Source organism: Thermobia domestica, chromosome 15 (genome assembly GCF_964235325.1).
Source record: "Thermobia domestica chromosome 15, izTheDome1.hap1.1, whole genome shotgun sequence".
NCBI classification, from domain to species: Eukaryota; Metazoa; Arthropoda; class Insecta; order Zygentoma; family Lepismatidae; genus Thermobia; species Thermobia domestica.
Window position 1 is genome coordinate 24,261,962 of NC_137468.1, and position 6,485 is coordinate 24,268,446.

Sequence of the window (6,485 nt, forward strand, 5' to 3'; positions counted from 1 at the left end):
AAGTGGTAGTGGAGGGGGAATAGTATATACAACACTTACTTTTAATTTCTTAGAAACAACACCACCTCGCCAAACTGTCGGCCTTTGTTAAAAGTAGTATCTAGATATTATTGTTTCGCTATGTACAGTTTTTGCCAAATCATTCATTTCGACAGTGTTTGTGAAATCGAAGTACCACACTGCAACAACATAGGAAGGGGTTAGAAGCGGCACTACGAAAAGAAAAAAGAAAGAAAAAAACATTCAGCGACTACCTTTGAATCTTTCCTCACGCCACGTAAAACACTTCAACATATGTGAAATATTTTTTATTGATATTTCATGTTACTAGAATAGATTGTTACATAGTCGGATATATGGTAGAATGACTCCTGATGTTATTATAATAACAAAACAATTTACAATATAATCATGTCACCATTAGTAGTAGTCAGTGCTGTTCGATATGTTGTTTATACATATCAGTAGCCAAGGACGCCGATTTCTCTGTAAATTTGGGGGGGGGGGCTATTCAGATGCAGAAGGTATATATATGCCAAATATTGTATATTTATAAATACAATAGGGGGTCACATGAGCTTTGGGGGGGCCTGGGCACCCTCGGCCTCCCAGGATCGGAGCCCTTGTCAGTAGCCTACATAAATAATAATTAAAAAAAAAAAAAAACAATGAAATTGATACCATACGTATATTTTTAAGTACTAAATATACCTGAGTATTAATTTTTCTTCTTGAATAATCGGTTTAAAATATTAAAATTACTGTAATAAAATGTAAACTATAGGATAGGATTAGGGGGCGCCGAAAAGTCACTTTGCCCGGGTGAACATTTTGCCTTGGTCCGCCCTGTTAACAAGTTTTCATACTTTCTTCACTTCTTTACCTCTATCTCATCAGTATCATAAATAGAGACATTGTAGCTCAGTGGTAGAGAGGTCACCTCTGATTCGATCCCAGCCACTGTGTCTTTGTACTAATGAATGTCATGTTGATAAATATTCTAGGTGTTCTCCCGCTTTCTTTCACTTCTTTACTCAATCAGTTTTTCCATGATAGGACTCACATTTTTCTTCCTTTTACTTCAGGTTACAGGAATAACCATAGGACATTAATCCAAAGATCTAATTTCATAACTTTTTAGTATTAAACCACGTGACGTAACAGCCCATTTGAGGACCTCCAACGCCATCTGTCAGCGACCGGTTGAACTACGTCCAGTGGTCAGCGACCTGTCACAGGATCTTTCTAGACCTAGTAGTCGTCACGTTTTTTTAATCACGTGATTCCCCGATTTGCCTCACGACGCTGGGTGGGCACCGAAGCTCCAGCAGGGAATCGAACCCAGGAACACGTGGAGGGGAGTCCAAACGCTTTAACCACTAGAGTACCCACTGCGGACTCTCTCTATCCCCAAAATACAAGTTATATTTAAGATCAGTGAATGACTGGACCAGTGGGAGATCTAGAAGGAAAAAAAAAACTAAGGACAGCCATAATCCAGACTACGTATAATAGGTAGATCAGGTGTTTACTATAAACTTTCAAAAATATGTAAATAATAGCTTAAGTTATATTTGTTATTCAAAAAACTGGGAGGCCTAGGCCCGAGATTGATCCACCACTGGATTGAACCCATATTTCTTAAGTGTGCAGAGAAGATTATGAAGACATTTTATGTTGCGCTTTCTGTGTGTGTGTTTTTTTTTTTTTTTTTTTTTTTTAATATGCTTGTTTGGAGTTCAGTTTTGACGCTATGTGATACATGAACTTACAGCCCAACATTAGATCCAAATCACGTGAACTGTCAATCGGAATTGACAGGGTGGTAGCAGGCACGTAGCCAGGATTTCGTGAAGGGGGGGGGGGGTCCGTGACATGAAATACTGTGGTCATCACACCAGGGGGTCGATCATTCTAAACTATTTTACTGGAATATATGTTGGTTCGTTTAGCCACGATTTTCTAACGGGGGGGTGGGGGGTGACATGAAATTCGGAAGGCCCACGTGCTCGATCAATCTAAACTACTTTACTATCAACATGTTTTGGTTTGTGAGGATATGTTGGTAACTATTTTAATAAACTATGAAGAATCTCGAGTAAAAAAAAAAAAAGTATTGAAAAAGATTATAGGGGAAGGCATTGTACCTTTGAAAGAATGTACCTTTGAACACCTGTGCTTTTCTCGAATTCAGAGCTATCTAGGTGAAGTGATTAAAATTAATTTGAAAGATTAAATGATAAAAAGCACTACAAACGCGTTTGGCTGTTCTTTACTGAGTGTTGTGTCGAGTAATGTTCCTTTTAATTTTTTCACCACCAAAACGAAGATTTTTTGTAGTTACCTTTTGAGTTTTGGGCTCTTCGGTTTTCGCAACTTCTGATATTTATTTGTCCAAACTTGAGGTGGAATCTGGTGAATACAGTAATATTTTTAGTTTTAACTTCTGTTCAATATTTAAGCTAGTGGAGAACTTTTTTTTTTCGTAATGGTGACCCTCTTGTACCTATGCACATTAATGCATCGTGTGCCTTTTGAACGATAAATAATAATGTTTCAAATTACACAATGTAAGTAGTTAAAACAATTGATATATTTTATATAGGTTAGGTTAGGATATAAAGTTATTAATTATAATTTTAAGTAGTTTCTATATATTCGCTTACGTATTATGTAACATAATGTTAAGAGTTGTATATACTCAACTTTATTGTTCACAAGTTTTTGTTAGAACTTCTCTTCAATTTTTAATTTAATTGATAAAATTATAATTCTGGGGAGCTTTTTATAGCTAAACCTTTTATAGCAATTTAACTGTTAATATTTGTGGCTTCTTTTTATATTATCGCCGCAGAAACATTGTAATTAACACTGTTCAAAGGTACAAGAGGGTCTGTTCAATGGTACACGACCATAATGTACCTGTGAACAAAACGGATTTGTTCTTATTTTATCTTATAAAAGCTATTGTAATTATGTAACACGTTCAAAAATCATCCTATCTGATAGCAAAGAGATGACACTTCAAATGTACGACAAAAATTGGGGGAAAAGTGTTGAATATTAGCCCCAAAATCTCGAAGACTGTAAAAGTGTTCACAGGTACAACGCCTTCCCCTACAATATTTACATCCTTCCACTGTTTATTCAAATATAACAATTTACCTTTCATTATGACTTCAACTATTATAAAAAGTACATATTCACTATTATAAAAAGTACATACTCAATAATGTCTTGTAAAATATTTTACAATATCTGCGTTCCTTCTCTGTTGAATCAAATGTTAACAGAAATTTCTTTCCACATATATTTTTGTTTTTAATATTCCGTCAACTACTGTCTGTTTCAAATGACAGGTTAAAGGAGCAGTTGAAAATTGTTTTTGAAATAACATGTTTGATATTGCAAGGATGCGATGACGAAAAATTATGACAAAAAATGTCCACGCTGCTACACAACGGCACTACGGTTTTGGAAGCTTGAAATCTCCCTGGCTAGTAGCAGAAATTCTGAGAATTCCGCAACTTTTCTAGAAATTTCAAATTCCCTGACTCTTCCAGGATATATCGCTCACCTCGCAACCATGTATTGCAAGTAATACAAATTTCCTCATAAGAAAGAGTAACCAAAAGCTTCCTGTAGCTTATTTTTAACGCTGATCTTTCTTTTTCTCATTTCATTTTGTTTTATCCTTCCTTATTTTTTCATTTCTGGTCTCGAAGGGAGGGGGTCCGGACCCCCCGGACCCCCTCCTTGGCTACGTGCCTGGTGGTAGGTAACTCCACCGAAAGACTTTGGGAGGTGATTCCTTATATGAAAAAAAAAAAAAGTTCTAATAAACATGGGCAGAAAAACGTCTCCTTTCAGAGTTATCATCCATTGAAAATTCAAAAAATCACTTTTCAAAACTCCCTAACTTAGAAAATATAGAACCTATCCCAAGCGGTTTAAGGAATTACACAGGAACTAGTATGTGCTTTATCTAAATATATATGTTTTCCCATCCTCTGTTATCGGTGAAAGGAACTGTAAAAAGGAAGTTGAAGTATAGGGATACTCCTTTAAGTACAAGTAGTGCATTCGTTTCGCTGGTACCGGTGAATTATAAGCATGTATATTTAGATAGAGCGTATACCAGTTTCTGTGTAATTCCTTAAACCGCTTGGGATAGGTCCTATAGTTTCTAAGCCAGGGCGTTTTGAAACGTGATATTTCGAATTTTCGTTAGTTCATAATTCTGAAAGAAGACGTTTTTCGACCCATGTGTATGTATAGTGGCGGATCCGAGGGGCTAAACCTTAGTTTGCAGCTTTATCCAGTGTAAAGCAGGATTGAAGCCCATTTTATTCAGTGTATACCTGAGCTTCAAGGGGCAGCTATAGCCCCTTAGCCCCCTTCTATCCGTGCCTGTATATATATTTCCGTGCCTCCCCCAAAATGTATTCTATGTGACCATAAATACGCATTAGTGAAATAACAGCTCTTTACGAGAACGTTAACCCGTACCGACTTGACGACGAAGTCATAAAATGGCGTTTCCACATTATAATATAATTTAGAATTTCCAACCGTGATGACGAATAAACTAAAAGAGACAGAGAAACGAAGCTTTGCACGAAGCAACTAGAGAAAGGGCGACATCTGCTCATGTATTGACAAACAGCACCGGATGAACAGTGTTGCCAACTCAAGACAAAGTTGTGTTTTTGTAAATGAAATGACCTAAATTGAATATCATCATTGGAAGAGCAATGAAAATAAAGACAAGAGAGATTGTAAAGGAAGATCAGTGTTGCTAACGTTTTGAGAAATAACGTGTAATATGTGTTGGCGCACACAGGGGTGAGATACTAACGTTTTGTGCACATTAAATCATATATTGACAAGAATTGTTTGCGTTGACTAAGTCTAGAAGCATCCGCTGAACAGTGCTGCCATCAACAGAAAAGAAAAATTGAGCTTGGAAGAGATATAATAACTCGGAAAAGGTCACTAGTGCTGTATGCTTTAAAATTTATAATACAAGGCGGTAAAGCATGAGGAGTAGAACCGTGGTTATGCGAGATCGATAACTGACCGAGATATACGATATCTTGTAAAAGCTGACAAGTAAGGCTTATGAAAGATGGCAATGCTGCACAGCGGGTTGGAATCCCAATAACCTGGTTAAAATATGAAAATAGAGTTCAATTGCATGGGTTTATGTACTCGTGGGCTTTTGAGGACGCCGATAACCATGATAAAATCAAGAGTAAAAAAGCCACTGCTGTGCAGCGTTGCCATCTTTTACAAACCTTAGTTCTCTGCTTTAACAAGATACCGAATATATCTGTCAGTACGTGATCTATCAATCTCACATAACCACGGCTACTCCTCATGCTCTTCTGCCTTGCATTATAGGTTTTAAAGCATACAGCACTAGTGACCTTTTCCGAGTTATTGTATCTCTTCCAAATTCAATTTTTCTCTTCGTTGATGGCAACACTGTTCAGCGGATGCTTCTAGATTTAGAGTCAACGCAAACAATTCCTATCAATATCTGATTTAAGGTGTACAAAACGTTAGTATCTCACTCCCTGTGTGCGCCAACACATATTACACGTTATTTCTCGAAAAGTTTGCAACACTGATCTGCCTTTACAATCTCTCTTGTCTTTGTTTTCATCGCTGCTTCCAATGATGATATTCAATTTAAGTAATTCCATTTACAAAAAGACAACTTTGTCTTGAATTGGCAACACTGTTCATCCGGTGCTGTTTGTCAATACATGAGCAGATGTCGCCCTTTCTCTAGTTGCTTCTTTAAGAATAAGAATAAGAAAATATGGCAGAGTTATTGTCAAGATGCAGGAATATTAGTTAGGTTTAGAAACTTCGAGATATTTTAAAGTAAAATATATTTAGCAAACGTATGTCCTGCATAACAAATAATTTAATTTGTCAACTGTATGTGAAAGATTTGTTGCATGCCGGGTAGCAGACATGGGTTAGAGCCCTGTCATGTCAATTAGTTTTCTTCGTCAAATTTTATTGTTTAGGTTATGGTTATTGTAATTCTAATTATTATTATTATTATTATTATTATTATTATTATTATTATTATTATTATTATTATTATTATTATTATTATTATTATTATTAAAGATCATTCCAACCCCCAAGATTTCATGGACTCAAACTGTTTTAGATTAGTTATTTTAACGTAAAATAAAATGTGACTTTGCGAAAACTACTAGAAAAAAGAATTAGTCCTTTCCTTAAAAAAAAACTAGGTAATAATAGATAATTATTAGTTTCTTACTAATAATAGATAATAATAGATAGATAATTATTTTACTATATATTTTATTAATAATTCATAGATAACTAATAATAGATAATTTTTAATAGATATAATTGAAGGTTGGGACAGTAACTGAAAGACGTTTGTATGTCTCATTTCCATACTTTAAGCTTTTCAACTATACACAATTTTTCAATTT